General features: G+C 44.7%; 1 protein-coding gene across 1 annotated transcript in view; it reads left to right on the top strand.

The window, feature by feature from the left end:
- Positions 1-5,198: 5,198 nt before the first annotated feature.
- LOC108932908 (receptor-type tyrosine-protein phosphatase epsilon-like) overlaps positions 5,199-16,767 on the top strand; it is a 46,913-nt gene continuing 35,344 nt past the window's right edge. Inside the window, exon 1 of the mRNA XM_018749623.2 lies at positions 5,199-5,360. The gene's annotated coding sequence lies outside the window, so the exon portion shown is untranslated. The remainder of the gene's footprint in view (positions 5,361-16,767) is intronic.

Raw genomic sequence — 16,767 nt, 5'->3', positions numbered from 1 at the left:
GTCTTAATAAAGGAGTGCAGAGGCAAGGCACTGAGTAACAGCATATAGGAAGTGACACAGTTCCTAAAAAAGGAAGACGGAGCTGCACACATCTACAGTATGCAGAACACAGTGTGCACGCATGTACAGAAGACATGAACATTCCGCTATAGTGTGCAACACGTGACCATGAGCACATATGGAGCATGCCACACAGACAGGCAAGCTATACTTGGGAAACAGCAAGAAAGGGCTTGCCCTTCGGCAAGAGATGGAGAAGGACCAGGATAGTTTTGATCCCCTTCTCCATGACACATCACCCACCCTGCCCAAGAGTTCTAGAATGAACATCATGGTGCCGCATGATGACGCAGGGAGTAGCGCTGCCGTCTCACAGCGCCGGGGTGGTGCAGGAGGAGGTGGGTTTGATCCCTGCTCAGTCTGTGTGGAGTTTGCATGTTCTCCCTGTGTCTGCGTGGGTTTCCTCCGGGTGCTCTGGTTTCCTCCCACAATCCAAAGACATGCTGTTCAGGTTCCCCCGTAGTGTGTGAGTGTCAGAGAGAGTGTGTTCCACTCATGTATGGATGAGTGACCCATTGTAAGTAGTGTATCCAGCAGTGTAAGTCACCTTGGTGAATGAGGTGTGTGGGCTGATAACACTACATAGAGTTCATTGGAAGTCACTTTGGAGAAAAGTGTTTGCTAAGTAAATAAATGTAAGACTATTGAATCCAGAAACCCTGTGTCAGTGAACCAGGCTTTTTTGTCGCACGAACGATTTCCATTTTACATGCACATTTTTTTCATTTAGCCGATGCTTTTCTCCAAAGTCATGTACGTCTCAGAGTAAAATAAAGGTGTATTTTAACAACAGATGGAGAGGTATAGATGCAGACACGTACAGTCAATTAGTCTAATTGTATAACCAGCATACATGACAGCAGTAACAACATATAGAATTGACAGTACATATTTTTAAGTAAATAATGTAGTGCAACTTCAAGGAGCGGGTAAATCAGAAGAGTAGGTCCAGAAGAAATGTGTTTTGAAGGTCTTCGTGAGTGTTGACTGGGTTTCAGCAGTTCCGAGGGACAGAGGAAATATCCACACTAAAATGTTCACAACACTGAAGACAGAAGAGAGAAACTTGGGGCTTTTGATTTTGGACCTCTAGCATGTGGGGTGACAAAGTGACCAGTGTTGGAGAAGAGTAGCAGTCTGGTTAAGGCATAGACAGCGATCACATGGTTTATACTCCTGTAGGCCACAACCAGAGCTTTAAACTCTACATGGACAGCTAACAGGTAGCCAATGGAGAGAGCCGAGGAGGGGATATACTTTTATAGTAGCAGTTGTTATCGGAAAATGTTACACTGGGCTACAGGAAGTGTAGTGGTCATATCGCAGCCTTTAGGCTTGGAGGTCAAAGGTTTGAAGCCAATCTCTTCCTGGAATACCTTTGAGCAAGGCGGTTGAATTGATCCAGTAAAAATTACTGTTATACACTGTAAATGGGTAAACAGTTATAAGTTGTAAGTATCAGTCCAGGGATTCATTAATGTGTGTTGTTGGCTTGGCTATAATCCACTGGCATGGCCTTCACGATGTCAGACAGTCATCATAGTTCGACAGCCTTGGTGGATCGTGTGGTGGTCTGGGCTCCAGCTTCCCTCTTCTTGTTTCCTGCTTTCCACCTTTCCACCTTAGTCCATCCACAGCATGTTCTCGGTAGGATACAGTACAATTTGCGGGAACAAACACTTGGGGAGTCCAGACACATCCAGGAATCCAGCTCACACATTCACGCTTCCAGAATTTTCTTATATCTTCTTTCTTCAATCATCTGCTCATTCACACTCAACATGGTGTCACTATGCCCCTCCCACGTAAGATATTCCCTCCTTTTGCATGTTTACAGTGTGTGTTCGCAGCACGGTGGCACAGCAAGTTGCGCTGCTGTCTCACAACACCTGGGTAGTGTGAGAGGAGATGGGTTCGATCCCTAGTCAATCTGTGTGGAGTCTGCATGTGTCTCTGTGTTGGTTTTCCCCGGATGCTCTGGTTTCCTCCCACAGTCCAAAGAAATGCTGTTCACCCATAGTGTGTGAGTGACAGAGAGAGTGTGTCTTTGACTGATGTATGGATGAGTTACCCATTGTAAGTAATGTATCTAGCAGTGTAAATCACCTTGGTGAATAAGGTGTGTGGGCTGATGGCACTACATAGAGTTCACTAGAAGTCATTTTGGAGAAAAGCATCTGCTAAAAAAATAAATGTAAATGTTTAAAAGTTCCTTGTTTACACCTTGGTGTATCAACAGACTGTTAAATGTTTAAAGCTGGTACCATGTGCCTGGACCTAACAGGATTTGATTAATGAGGGAATGGGTGGGGCCTAGCTGAGGGGGAGGGGTCTAAATAAAAGGCAGAGCTTTGATTCCTATACTGAACAAACGAAGACTCACACACGCACACACGCACATTTTCAGAACTGCTTGTCCCACACAGGGTCGCGGGGAACCGGAACCTAACCCAGCAACACAGGGCGTAAGGCCGGAGGGGGAGGGGACACACCCAGGACGGGACGCCAGTCCACCGCAAGGCACCCCAAGCGGGACTCGAACCCCAGACCCACCAGAGAGCAGGACCTGGTCCAACCCACTGCGCCACTGTGCCACCGCACCCTCCACACATGAAGACTCCTCCAGGAATTAACACATTAGTCTGTGACTGTCTCTGTGCTTTTTTGTTTTGTGTACAGCAACTATTCATTCCCTTTTCAACATCTACATCACACAAGTGATAAAAATATTCTCATGGCAGGCAGCGATATCAAGGTAGCTCTAGGTTTTACTGATTTTGTTTATTATCTGAAAGCTCGGGGGTGTGGTGGCGCAGTGGGTTGGACCGCAGTCCTGCTCTCTGGTGGGTCTGGGGTTCGAGTCCCGCTTGAGGTGCCTTGTGACAGACTGGCATCCCGTCCTGGGTGTGTTCCCTCCGGCCTTACGCCCTGTGTTGCTGGGTAGGCTCCGTGACCCCGTAAGGGACAAGCGGTTCTGAAAATGTGTGTGTGTGTGTATCTGAAAGCTGCTTTGGCAGAAACAAGAGGAGTAAAAACATATAAATGTGAAAAGTATTTACAGACAGCAGTGCTGTGAATAAAATGGTCTGTAGAAAAGGCCAGGAGGTGAAAGCTGGGTATGAAGATTAAAGTGTCCTGGAGACTCGGTTCTGCAGTTTCTCACTGCTGTATGAGGTCACCACATTTTTTTTTTTATTGAAAGATGCTCACAGAGTTGTGTTGTGTTGAACAGTTGGATACTTTCAAGGAAGCATTCAGGACTGAGCTCCGTCCTGCAGGGGTATGAATCCAACTCCAATTACCTCTCAGTCACATTTCTTTCATCATAACACCACCTGCTGCCATAGCCATGTTACTGCAAGGGAGGCTGGCCTGTGTAAATACCGTGCTGCTCCTTCTCCTCATAATACTCCCAACCCCCATCCCTGGAGATATTTGTCGTATCTAAGCCGCGGAAAGATCTTAAACGGTTTATTTGAAATGCACCACTGGTGCCCAAAAACCGTTCACTTTAGAGTAGGTGTTATTTTAGCAATAAGCCGAATGTCACTGCGAGTCTCTGTCGTCTCTAAGATGTGGATTAATGGTCATGGTGAAGTAACATGAGTGCATATTTTCAGGGTTCATCAGCAGGAACCCTTCTGGTGTGCATTCTGCCTGGTTGCGTCAATGCGAGTACTTTATCTTCCTGTCAAAGTAAAAATGTAGGATTGTCAAGGTTTTACTGTTTTATTTATTTAGACACCAAAGGGTGCCTTGTACAGAATGGAAGGAGAAAAATATTCCTTGAAAAATCAAATCAAAAGCAATCTCTTGATTTATTCTAAAAGCATTTTATCGTGTCACACGGCATTTTGATAACATTTTAGGCTTACTCTTTTGCACGTCCACTAGGTGGAACGTTTGCCCACCTTGCCCAGCAGGGGTGGGCAGACTTTTAGTTTAGAATATGTAATGAAATCTTTGTGTCTTTAAACATTTGTAGCAGTGGAACTGTCTTAAATACATATATTCTGGAAGAAAAAAAAAAAATCTAGGAGTATGGTGTATGGTCCATGTGTTCAAACACACACATTGTCTGAAATCGCTTGTCCCGAGCCAGATTGCGGCAAACCAGAGCCTAACCCAGCAACACAGGGCGCAAGACTGGAGGGGAAAGGGACACACCCAGGATGGGACGCCAGTCCACCGCAAGGCACCCCAAGTGCAGCTTAAACCCAAGACCCACCGGAGAGCAGGACTTGGTCAAACCCACGGCACCGCCGCACACCCCTCCATGTGCTCCATTTCATTAATTTTTATTAATTTATCATTTTTTATTCATGTATATATTCCAAATATTGAATTGTTCACACATGCTTTAGACAAATATTTTGTAAAGTTGTAAATCTTAGAGGGGGTAACGCTCAGCATAGTAAAGACAGTGGTTCATACAGTATACAGTATATAGTAAAGTGTTCTTCAGTATTAATTGTTTCACCACAAGAGGGCGATGTTTCACTCTAAATGTCTCCTACTTGGCGGTGGACAAAAAAAAAGACAACCCTGGGATGGACTGTCGTCCCGTCCAGGGTGTGATCCCCCTCGGCCTTGCGCCAAATGCTCCGGGATGGGCTCCGGATCACCGGGAACTGCTCAGTGTTTCTTATTTAACCCAGAAAAATGCTTAATTCTAAAAAAAAGTATGAAAATATAACACGGTTATTATAATGGACTTCATTTTTCATCAGATCAAGATGATTTTAATGCGTCAAAGCACACACACACACACACACACACACACACACACATTCTGAAACCGCTTGTCCCGAGTGGGGTCGCGGGGAGCCGGAGCCTAACCCGGCAACACAGGGCACAGGGCTGGAATGGGAGGGGACACACCCAGGACGGGAAGTCAGTACATCGCAAGGTACACCAAGCAGGCCTCGAACCCCAGACCCACCAGAGAGCAGGACCCGGCCAAACCCGCTGCGCCACCGCGCCCCCCACTGTCTCAAAGCAGTTGCCCTACAAATCGTAAATACCTTGATGTTCGCACCTAATTCTTTGCTGCCCTCCAAGAGCGACGAGATGGGAGACGTGCAGTTATAAAAGCGCACCGCCAGGGGTCGCGCTTTCTCAGCAGTGAACCTCGCAGGCTGTTTGCGTGAAAACACAGCGAAGCGGTCGGGTGAAGATCCTCTCTGAGACACATCAAGTGACGGACACACACATGCACACACACAGACTGCATGTTTTCTTCTGGACTCGGCGTGTGTGACATCTGAGGCTGAACGCTCCGAAAACGTTGTAAATACACGGTAAGAAGCGGATTTTCCTTTCCGCAAATATTCAGGTGAAAATGGCACAAACATGATGATGGTGCAGGGCGCGCGCGGCAATGCCGTTGCACACCAGGTTATTATTATTATTATTCTTATTATTATCATCATCATCATCACTTGCGTTGCTGTTTAATTTTTGCATTTCGCTGTGCTAAAAGGGAAATGAAAAGCGGAACTGAAATCAAGTGTTGTTGTTTGGACTCCCTGATCGGAAAGAATACAGTGTTTTGTGTGTCGGTGTGTTTGTTACCATAATAAAAAAAAATAAGAACAGGATACGATACGATGGAATGACCGTTTACGTTTTACCGGGGCGATCGCGACCATCCAGCCAAGGCTGTGGAAGTGAATATGAGTAAGGATGATGAGTAGCTACTGAAGGGAAACTGCACGCCTCCTCTGTGGTCATTTAAACGGGCAGGTGCTCAGAATGTGGGTCAGTGGAGCAGGATGGTGGAGCCTCGGTCGTCTTACCTGGATGGAGCCTCGGTCGTCTTACCTTCACCCTCCTTACTTCTCATTCGTCTCCAGTGGCACACTGCTTTTTTAAATTTATTTTGAAACACAAATCAGAGCACAGAGGTCTTGCAACTGGCAGCGTTCTATTAATCTTACTGTGAGGACATCTGAGTTTCAGGGTCCTACTGAATATTATGCAGCTTTGTCTTTGGTACTATATGGGGTAAAAATGTATAATTTTCATAAATATGATAAATAAAACTTTCAGAATGACCTTGGTTAGACTTCTGATGTATGAATTGAGGATAATGTAAAGAGGTTATCTGAGTTTTGTTGTTGTTGTTGTTGTTGTTGTTAACCTGACTTCAAATTGTCTTATGATGTTAGTCACCTTCATAGTGACTTACACATCATACAATTATCAATTCAGGATAAGTACCTTTGTTGATGGAACTACAGCTTGAGGGGATTTGAACCCAAAACATTATAAGAATAATGCAGACTTAGCAGTCCTTCACCCGCAGCAGCGTTCACAGCGGCCAAGGAGCTGGGATTTGGACAACCAAGTTGATGGAAACCTTAGGAGGGACACGGGCTGCAAATAATTTATCCAACCCTGTGTTACTCACAAAGTCTCTAAATAACAGTAATAATAACAATGCTGGTCATAATTTGCTGAATTTTGTAGTAGGCTGTTACATATGGGGGGGTTGTGATGCAGCGAGTTTGGCCGGGGCCTGCTCTCTGGTGGGTCTGGGGTTCGAGTCCTGCTTGGGGTCTATTGCAGTGGACTGCTGTCCCATCCTGGGTGCGTCTCCTCCCCCTTCAGCCCTGTGCCCTGCATTGCCAGGTTAGGCTCCAGCTCGCCCACTTGGGACAAGCGGTTGTGTGTGTGTGTGTGTGTGTGTGTGTGTGTGTGTGTGTGTGTGTGTGTGTGTGTGTGTGTGTGTGCGCGCGCGCGATGATAGACCGTAAAGAACTTCAGCTTTGATCCAGAGAGAGGCCCTGTTGTACCGGGGGGCTAATTACTTCACTATAATATCCCACTCTATAAATATATGATGGAAATGAGGGTGAAACAGTAGTCCCTTTTCATAAATCTGTTAGCTAAATGATGCAATATAGAAGATGTGCAGGATTTGTGGAGACACTGCAGAATGTTAAATATCCCTATTAAAATCTCAGTTCTCATGCTTGATGGTATAAAGATGGTAACAAAATATTTGTTTGCTATGTACACCATTAATGTAATTTTGAGAAATCTTTATTGCGGGCTTATGTCCAAAAATGGAATTATGAATGCAGTGTGCCGGGGCTTGGTTAGCTGGGCTGCTGAAATGATTCCTTGAGGCCAGCAGGAAGGTTGTTTAATATATTTCTTTATTTAAACCAACAAATAGCCAACCTGCCAAAAGGACCCATTAGTCACAGTGAACATCAGCTCTTTTGATAACCTCTCTACTTTCCTATTTATTGTTTTATAAACCATGAGGATTTTAAGTGTAATGTGTTTGAATGATTCAGTCATCATACTGTATGTATATTTGCTTTCCTGCATAAAATACATGTTTCAGATATAAACTCAGATTATATATTTCATTTTGAGAAAATCAAGGATTATCCTTGTTGGTTATCCTATTACGGGCACCGATTATTTGGGATGGGACAGATCTGCAAACATCTTAAAATTGGTGTAAAAAATTAGATTGTCAGAAGTCAGGATCTGAGACAAGTAAAGAAATGAATAAAGCCATTTAATTGTTAAATAAATTGTTCAAAGTTTGGTAGAGAGATTCCGTTCTGCTCTGAAATGTAGTTCAATTTTATTTTACATTTACAATTTTAATTCATCTTATCAGTTCAGTCAATAATATTTACCAGTTGCGAGGTAGAAACAATATCACTTGAGTGATTATTTTTATTTTTTATAAGAAAAGGAATAAACTTATTCTAATATGTGATTTTTCAGTTTTTCACATCACTCTTTATTTCCCCTCCCACCTCCCCACCAAAAGAAGTGTCCAGGCTGAGTTAACAAACGTACTAACTGAGAAGGCATTGCGATGAAAAAAGGCATTACCCTGTTTTCATGGTGTTTGCTCAAATTAGAGGCATCGCCTGCATCAGCTGCCCTCACTTGTGCATGCACACACACACACACACACACACACACACACACACACACACACACACACTTGAAGAGCCACTCAAGCGTTAAAACCTCAGGTGTAGTGTGAAAAACCTGCGCGCATCACCCGCAAGCCCACAACCCTCTAGCGTCCGTCCGAGATGGTTCCTCGGCACAGGGGTTCCCTAACCCTTCGACATGTCCTGTGCTGTGGGATTCCACAGAAACTCTCCGCGGCGTATTTATAAGCATTTATGTGCATATGCACAATTGCATCTGATTTCTTAACACCACAAGTGCAGGAGGTAGCAGCTACTGTGATGGTGGAAGACATGGATTTATGATCTCAAGGTTGTTGGTTTGATTCCCATACCCCGGTACTGCTGTATAAATAGGTAAAATACTGTCAATGTTGGGTTGTTATGAGTAGTAATGGCAACATAAATAAAGGAAGGGAAAAATCCCCAGGGTTCTTGTGAGTGGAGGTTCCGAGAATGCTGCCCGCAGCTTTATGTTCATTAATGGTCTCGGAGAGAAGGGAGAGTGTTGGGCAGTTCAGGTAGAATGTCTGGCCTGGTGAATAATTCCTGGGACAGAAGCGATTTAAGCAGGGCACAAAGTACAGTACAGAAAAGCTGCGATCGTACGCAGCAAATGAGGTATTGACCAGACAAATGCCTCTATATTGAAATCACTCATTCACACTGTAACTGTGTGTCCTGGTCAGGGTCTCAGGGGTCCGGAGCCTATCCCGGAATGACTGGGTGCGAGACTTGGGGGGGCGGGATTACACCTTGGATGCAAGGGAAGCCAGACGCAGAATCGCACACTAAGGGTAATGTGGTGTGTTCAACTCGCCTGAGCTGAATCTCTTTGGACTGTGGGAGGAAACCAGAGCGCCCAGTGGATACCCACACAAGCACGTGGAAAACATGCGAACTCTACAAAGCTGGCGCTCGGTTTGAACCTATTCCCATACAGCCCAGGTCCTGTGAGGCTTTATTAAAATGATCCTCCTTGACACGTTTCTACGTCCTGTGAAATTCCATTTGTATCTATTGTAAATGAGTGCGTGCATTCGTTGCCATGTCAACGAACATGCTGTCACTACATTTTTAAATGACCGCTCTTTTGCTTTACAATGCATGCTCCTCTGCTGCCGTTTTTATCAGCACCCTCTGACCTACTTGTCTTGTAAGATTGCGAGTTTGTTCCTCTGCGACGTTTACTGCGCTTTACACCTCCAAGGTCAGCCGTCATCAGTTTCAGCTGAATGCACCATTAGAGCTGCTGTCGAAGCCCGCAGTGCTGTCTGTCAGTTCCGCCTCCTGTCCTCCAAGGCAGTCGGCATGATCAGCCTTTCACTGGAGCGCTAAAGCTCCTTTGGACGTGTGTCCGGAGTAAGTCCAGTTTGCCGCTGTCTTCATTATTTTGAAGCGCCATCAAACAGAAGTAGATGGAACCAGTGCTTTCGTTGCACTGACGCGCTTCTCGTTTTTCAAAAATTCTGGGTTGCTTCTTCAGCCTAGGTGCAGAAGGGAAGGGATAGTCGAGATGGTGAACGGACCACAGAATTTCCAAACTGGTCACCAATTGCCTTCCAGAGTCATCAACAGTGACACATCCAAGAAACTGGAGTAAAACAAGAGCTCCCAGTATCACCATATTTCATGGTAGAAACAAGGGTTTTAAAAGCACTTTTAACTACATCCCATCCATTCTAGCATAATTTCTGCCCATCCCGGTTGATGCTTGTGAATATAAAAGTAAACTACACATACACAACTGACTGTCCCCTTTGAACCCACTTAAACCCCCTTCTGAGCAGCTTCTGTGGGCCTAAGGGCATCAGCGATATCTGCTTTGCTCTCTTGGACCACAAATTGAACAGCTACCTTGGGGTCAATGATGAGATGACTTATACACGCGTTTCCTCTGGGGCACAGATTTATTATACAGTCCGGCGTGATTTTTCAGAGAAGCTTCTGGGGTATTAATGGATAGTACTGCTTAGATATGGATATTCTATTTTTGTGAATTAGTTTTTTTTTTTTTTTTTTTTTTTGGAGAAGTCTGAAATATTTACTGAAATGTGTAGCAGAATGTCATTGTTTCAGTTTTTTTGGAATTTTTTTTTTTTTTTTGGGTTCTTTCTCATATATTTCCCCCAGTCCCTGTGTGCAATTTGCAGAAAGAAAAATGTTCTCATGGTTAGACGGGTTTCCTTATATGCTGTATAGTTTGGATTCTGCTAATATGGATCCTGTTTTCCAGTGTATGCGTGTTCTCGTATATCAGATCTACCTTTTTTATAGTAAAAAATCGTACATACTCTAAAAAGTAACAGAGGTGTTTTGGGAGTAGTAATATTATTATGTAATATTGTTAAGTATTATATTGAATAATATTATTTGGGTATAGTCTAATATTTGTTCATTATTGAAAACTTAATGGTTTAAAAAAATGTTAGCAACAATAAGAATGTCATGTTGTTATTGTTGCTGACAGTTTGTTTTACACTATTGATTATTATTATTATTATTATTATTATTTATTTTATAGTATTCCGGTAAGGATAATTGATGTATTGATTTCTATACCAGCAGGAGGTTGTTTTCTGGGAGCAACCTCCCATGCTTGTTGATTGACTTTGGATCAATGGACTTGTGTTGTGTAAGCTGTGAATTTATGAATGGACCACTCACTGTGGATCTAGAGAGTGGAGGAACAAGCCCAGATGGTGAGTGGTGGGGGCTGGGGGTGAAGACAGCAGGTCTCAGAAGAGTCGATGTCAGAGTAGGGTCAAAGTGCCAGTTTGTACTGCAAGAGCTGAGTGGGACTTGGCTGAGGGATGCTGCAGGTGCTGCAGAGCGCAGACCATTTCGGGCATTCTTGTTCTCTGTAGGCTTTCAAATGAAAGTTGTGTGTGTTTCTTCTTAGTCTGAACACACTATGAAAGAATGAGCCAACCAGTATCTCTCTCAGCACTGAGGTTTACCCTGTTACAGAAGAGCAGGATGGGGGGAGACCAGTGTTGAGACCTTCTAAACTGAAGGAGAAGTTATTCTGTCTACATTTTTCTGAAATAAATCCTGGGTGATCCTCCCATTTTTATATTTATGTATTTCAATTTTTTAAATCACAGCTCAATCTCCTTAGCGACTGGGTTTGTGTATTTTATGAAATAACCAGGGCAGCATGCGGAAGCGGTGCATGAAATACTCAAAGGAAATGTGACAGGTGTAGTATTTAACATCTCTTACTGGACTATTACTGTTCCATCTGGGGAGGGGTTGGATGGATACCAGTAGGTATGCCATTAAAGGGAAAGCAAAGGGTGCAAATAATTTAATATTACCCTATTTTTAACAAATCCACTCTGAGATCATGATATGTCTGCAATGTATGATGAATCGGAGTTACACATTTCGGAGTCAGACGTTTACAGCATTAGTCATGTTCACCCACTTAGGGTTCAGTAGTGTTTTGCTGTTCGCAAGTTAGAAACTGAACCCTAAATGTCCCACAACTGATAGAATGCTATAATACTCTGGGACACAATGGACTTATTTTTGTAATTTTGAAGAGCTCTCTTAAAATTTGAAGCCGTCGATAAATTTCGAGATTGACTGACTGATCCAGAATAGGTGATGATCTGTCACGTATGTGGATACCATCTCCAATAGCTGGCTGAGAGAAGACAAAATTAAGCAGCGATCCGCAGTACCTGCTATTTATGATCCCTGCTTTGCTTTACTCTTTCGGCACAGACAGCAGCCTCCAGCAGTTCGTACAGGTCCGCGTACAACCACATGTAGCAATATGTGTTACGTGACACCATTTCTATATTTGCAGCGCACTGTACTGAATGATGCACTCAGACTTCCTTTTATTCTTATCTCTCTCTCCATGTCACTACCGCGATGCAAGAGCAAGCCTCTAAAAAAAATTTCAGCTCTTTTGTAGGAGCAGCAGAGTGGTGGAACAATGTATATATGTTGTTTCACTGCCATCTGGAGTAATTTAATGCCTCATGTTATTGATGGTTTTAGTTATTGTGTACTTAGGTTTATAATATTTAGATACCCACCTGCAGTGTGGCTTATAATATATTCCTAATAAGGGTTTGTGTCTGTGCTGTGCTTCATGGCACGCGAATAGACCTTGGCTCCCTGTGTGGCCCATTGACACAACACATTTACGTGATACAGGTCACGAGTGTCAGTGATATTTAAAGATGGATTTAGAGAACATTTTGATAAGCAGTTATATTCCGTCTTATATTTGTGGGCAGCATGGTGGCACAGCGAGCAGCACTGCTGTCTCACAGTGCCTGGGTGGTGCGAGAGGATGTGGGTTCGATCCCCGGTCAGTTTCTGTGGAACTTGCATGTTCTGCGTAGGTCTGCATGGGTTTCTTCCCAAAGACACACAGAGTCTGAAACCACTTGTCCCAAGCAGGATTGTGGCAAGCTGGAGCCTAACCTGGAAACACAGGGTGCAAGGCTGGAGGGGGAGGGGACACGCCCAGGACGGGACGCCAGTCTGTCGCAAGGCACCCCAGACCCACCAGAGAGCAGGCCCCAGCCAAACTTGAGCAAGTAGCGCTTTTGTCTCGCATCACCTGGGTGGCGTGAGAGGATGTGGGTTTGATCCCTGCTCAGTTTGTGTGGAGTTTGCATTTTTCCCCATGTCTGTGCTCTGGTTTCCTCCCACAGTCCAAAGACATGCTGTTCAGGTTCACCTATAGTGTGTGAGTGACGGGGAGAGTGTGTTCCACTGATGTATAGATGAGTGACCCATTGTAAGTAGTGTATCTAGCAGTGTAAGTCACCTTGGTGAATAAGGTGTGTGGGCTGATAACACTACATAGAGTTCATTGGATATTGCTTTGGAGAAATGCATCTGCTAAATAAATGTAGATGTTATATTTCTTCAAAAGCCTTAAAATGAAATGAAATGAAAACCCTTAAACTTGTTCCTTCCTTCTGTAGCGTGTAGCTTTATTGCGTGAAAGGGAACTGCCAAGGGCTGAGCGTGGTACGAGAGAACTGCAGATGGCCAGAAAGCTGGAAGCCACAGTGCAGAGCTGAGCCAGAGATCACGCTCAGCAACATGCGCACAGAGACAAAAATAAATGTCATAGCTAATCATACTGTGATGTCTTGGAGAACATCCAAAAAAGCACATTCAGAGGAAGTGTTTAAAACTGGTCTTTTAACTGCAGCGGTTTTACTTTGAATTAATTTCTATTCTTCTGGATAAAAGAGCTCTGAGGGCCTTGAAAAAATGAATTGTATACCAGCATCGTGGTAGTAAATCAGTTATTTCAGTAGTTGGGGGTGCTGTGTATTGTCTCAGCATACTGATGCATTCCAAAATATTGTTTATCCATAATGATGATAATAATAATATTCCCCCATTCTCTCCCTCCCACCCATCAAAAGTAGGCCCTGTGGCAAAAAGTGTGTCCTGTATTAGTGGTGTGTAAAGAATGCAGGACACTTACACTGCGATCTTTGCATTAATATTAAAGTGATTCAGAGTAACCCCCCCCCCAGGGTTCTCTCCATACATCACTGAGGTGTTTTCTTTCCTAACGGACAACAACAACAAGGAAACCATGTGCTGCATTTGGTAGGAACTCAAATACTTTTAAATCATTGAATTTGGAAGCCGTTTAGATTTGTTTATCTGACACTCTTCTCCAAAGTGATTTGCAATGTTAAGATACTTACAACTATATACCTGTTTACACAGCTTGGTAATTTTACTCAAGTAATTTAGGGTAAGCACTTTCAACGCTGCTATAGCTGGAGGTTGGATTCCATGGCAGATACTCCAACCAATACGCTACCAGTTGCACCGTTTTATGAGGGATCTTAAGGGATATCACGCCACGTAGGCTTCTGCGCCTGGTGTCAACTAACTGGGGTTTTAAATCTTCTGCATGAGACCGCGTGGTGTAGGAAACTGGGATACATGAGCCACATAGTTAAGAGAAGCGATCGAGATAGAGAAGCACCCCAATAACTTCAATCGAGAAGAAGGTTTCAGACTATCAAGGACCTGGACACCCCTCATTTCCAATCTCCATTCCAGACCCACGACAACCCGACTGCCTCGCACGGAAGCTCAGATCAACGAGCCGACCAGCAACTCTGAAGATACAGTGCAGGTGGAAAACGCAGCAGGGACACCACCCAATGGGACCACCCGCTACGACCTTCAACCCCGCCTATAAATACGCCCACCCTGGTCGAACACTCCATTTCACATCCAGCCTTCGCAAGATGTGGAAGCTCCCTGAGGATGCTTCCAATAAGGAAAGCGAAATGGCAGAAATAGTTTCCTACACGACGCAGTCTCATCCAGACTATCTTAAGGGAGTCACATTTTTGAACGTCCAAGTTCGAGAGCCAACCCAGAGGAGCACCACAGCGGTTGGCAATTATACTGAGGACATCTCACCCCACACAAGGGGCCTCTTACTTTCCTCATTCCATGTATCAGTGTCACGAACAGTACAGAACAGTACCAGTGTCACGTTCACAAGTGTTTTGCTTAGCTCACAAGCTGGAAACCCAGCACTGAACTTCCGACAGATGATTAAATGCTACTCTGTGAGGACGGACTCCACAGCACACCTGTAGAAAGTGGTGAGGACTGTAGTGGACATCCTGGCTTTATTCAGATGCCTGAGGAAGTGGAGGCATTGATGGGCCTTTATGATGGTTGATGCTGCGTGCTCAGTCCATGTGAGTTTGGCAGTGAGGGTGACCCCTAGGAATTTGAAGCTGTTGACTCTCTCTAGAATGGCTCCTCCTATGTAGATGGATGCATGAACTGTATCCTGTTTCCTGAAGTCAATCACCAGCTCCTTAGTTTTACTGACATTGAGAGACAGGTTGTTGTCCTGGCACCACCCTGCCAGGAGCCTCATCTCCTCTCTGTAGGCCATTTCATCGTTGTTGGTGATCAGACCTACAATGGTGGTATCCTCAGCAAACTTTATGATGGTGTTGGCGCTGCGCCTGGCCACACAGTCTTGTGTGAACAAGGAATACAGCACCGGTCTCGGGACACTTCCCTGTGGAGTGCCAGTATTGAGGGTCGGTGGGGAGGAGGTATTTCTGCCAATTTGCACATGCTGGGGTCTGTTGGTGAGGAAATCCAGGATCCAGTTGCACAATGTGGCACTCAGCCCCAGACCTAGTAGTTTGTGGATCAGCTTGGTTGGGATGACAGTGTTAAATGCCGAGCTATAGTCCACAAATGATAGCCTTGCATAGCAGTTTTTATTGTCTAGGCAAGCCAGAGTGGTTTAAAGGGCGTGTGATATTGCATCTTCAGTGGATCTGTTGTGGTGGTAGGCAGACTGCAGTGGGTCCAAAGTGTCTGGGATGGTGTCCTTAATGTCTCCCAGCATCAGCCTCTCAAAGCATTTCATTGCAATTGGGGTCGCATCAGTGCCACTGGGCTATAGTCATTAAGGCAAATAACTTTGTTTTTCTTAGGAACGGGGATAATGGTGGTGTTTTTGAAACAGGTGGGTACACATTTGTCACAAGCTCTGTGAGATTGTCAGTTATTCTTAATAACCATGTTTCTACTATTCTATTAATTTTATATTGTACAGAGGTCTGGTGTAGAATATGTTTTCTTGGTAAACTTTTATTTCTCACCATCAACCTGCCCGGTTTACGCTGGACCCTGCGAAGCTATCCTCTCCAAATTCAAGCCGCTCTCTGACTCTGAAGTTTCTGACCTCCTGATATTGCGCAGAGACACCACCTGCTCGTTTGATCCGATCCCATCATCACTCCTTCAGAACATTTCCCCGCAACTCTCCTCCTCCAACTCTACGATCATCAACTGCCTTCAAAACCAGAGTCATTTCACCTCTGTTTATAAAAAAAAAAAAAAGAAAAAAAAAAACCCTCCCTGGACCCCAACGTAGTTGAAAATTACAGACCAGTCTCTCTCCTCTCCTTTCTGTCTAAAACCCTAGAGCCGGCAGCCTGTGATCAACTGTCTGATTTCCTCACCCGGAACCATCTCCTCGGTGGTTATCAGTTTGGTTTCAAAGTTGGCCACTTGACTGAGATTGCCCTTCTGGCGGTATCTGACACTCTCCAAGCTGCTAGAGTTGCCTCCCTCACCTCGGTCCTCATCCTCCTCGATCTGTCCGCAGCATTCAACACTGTCAATCACTGGTTTGTACTGTCCTCTCTTAACCAGCTTGGGATCAAAGGTACGGCACTAAGATGGTTTGAGTCCTGCCTATCTGAAGGATCCTATCAAATGGTCTGGCGGAGCATTCGTTCTTCCCCTCTGTTTCTCTCAACCGTGTTCCGCAGGGCTCGGTATTGGGTCCTCTTCTTTTCTCGATCTACACCTCCTCCCTCGGTCCGGTCATAGCCTCCCATAGTTTGAAATATCACTGCTATGCTGATGATACCCAGCTATTACTCTCCTTTCCACCTGGTGCATCAGACATCTCCACACGCATTGCTGCCTGCCTGTTGGACATCTCTTCATGGATGTATGATCACTGCCTCCAACTCAACCTCTCCAAAACAGAGATTCTTTACCTCCCAGCTCGCCTGTCCTCTTGTCACGATCTGTTGATCAAACTGGACAACTCACTCATTTCACCTACCTCCTTGGCTAAGAATCTGGGAGTAACGATTGACGTGAATCTGTCATTCTCTCTGCACATCGAAGCCACATCCCGGTCCTGCAGATACATCCTGCATAATATTCGTAGGATCCGTCCCTATCTCCCTACTGACTC

Source organism: Scleropages formosus, chromosome 4 (genome assembly GCF_900964775.1).
Source record: "Scleropages formosus chromosome 4, fSclFor1.1, whole genome shotgun sequence".
NCBI classification, from domain to species: domain Eukaryota; kingdom Metazoa; phylum Chordata; class Actinopteri; order Osteoglossiformes; family Osteoglossidae; genus Scleropages; species Scleropages formosus.
The sequence above is the reverse complement of the archived record's forward strand: the minus strand, read 5'-3'. Positions and strand labels throughout refer to the sequence as shown.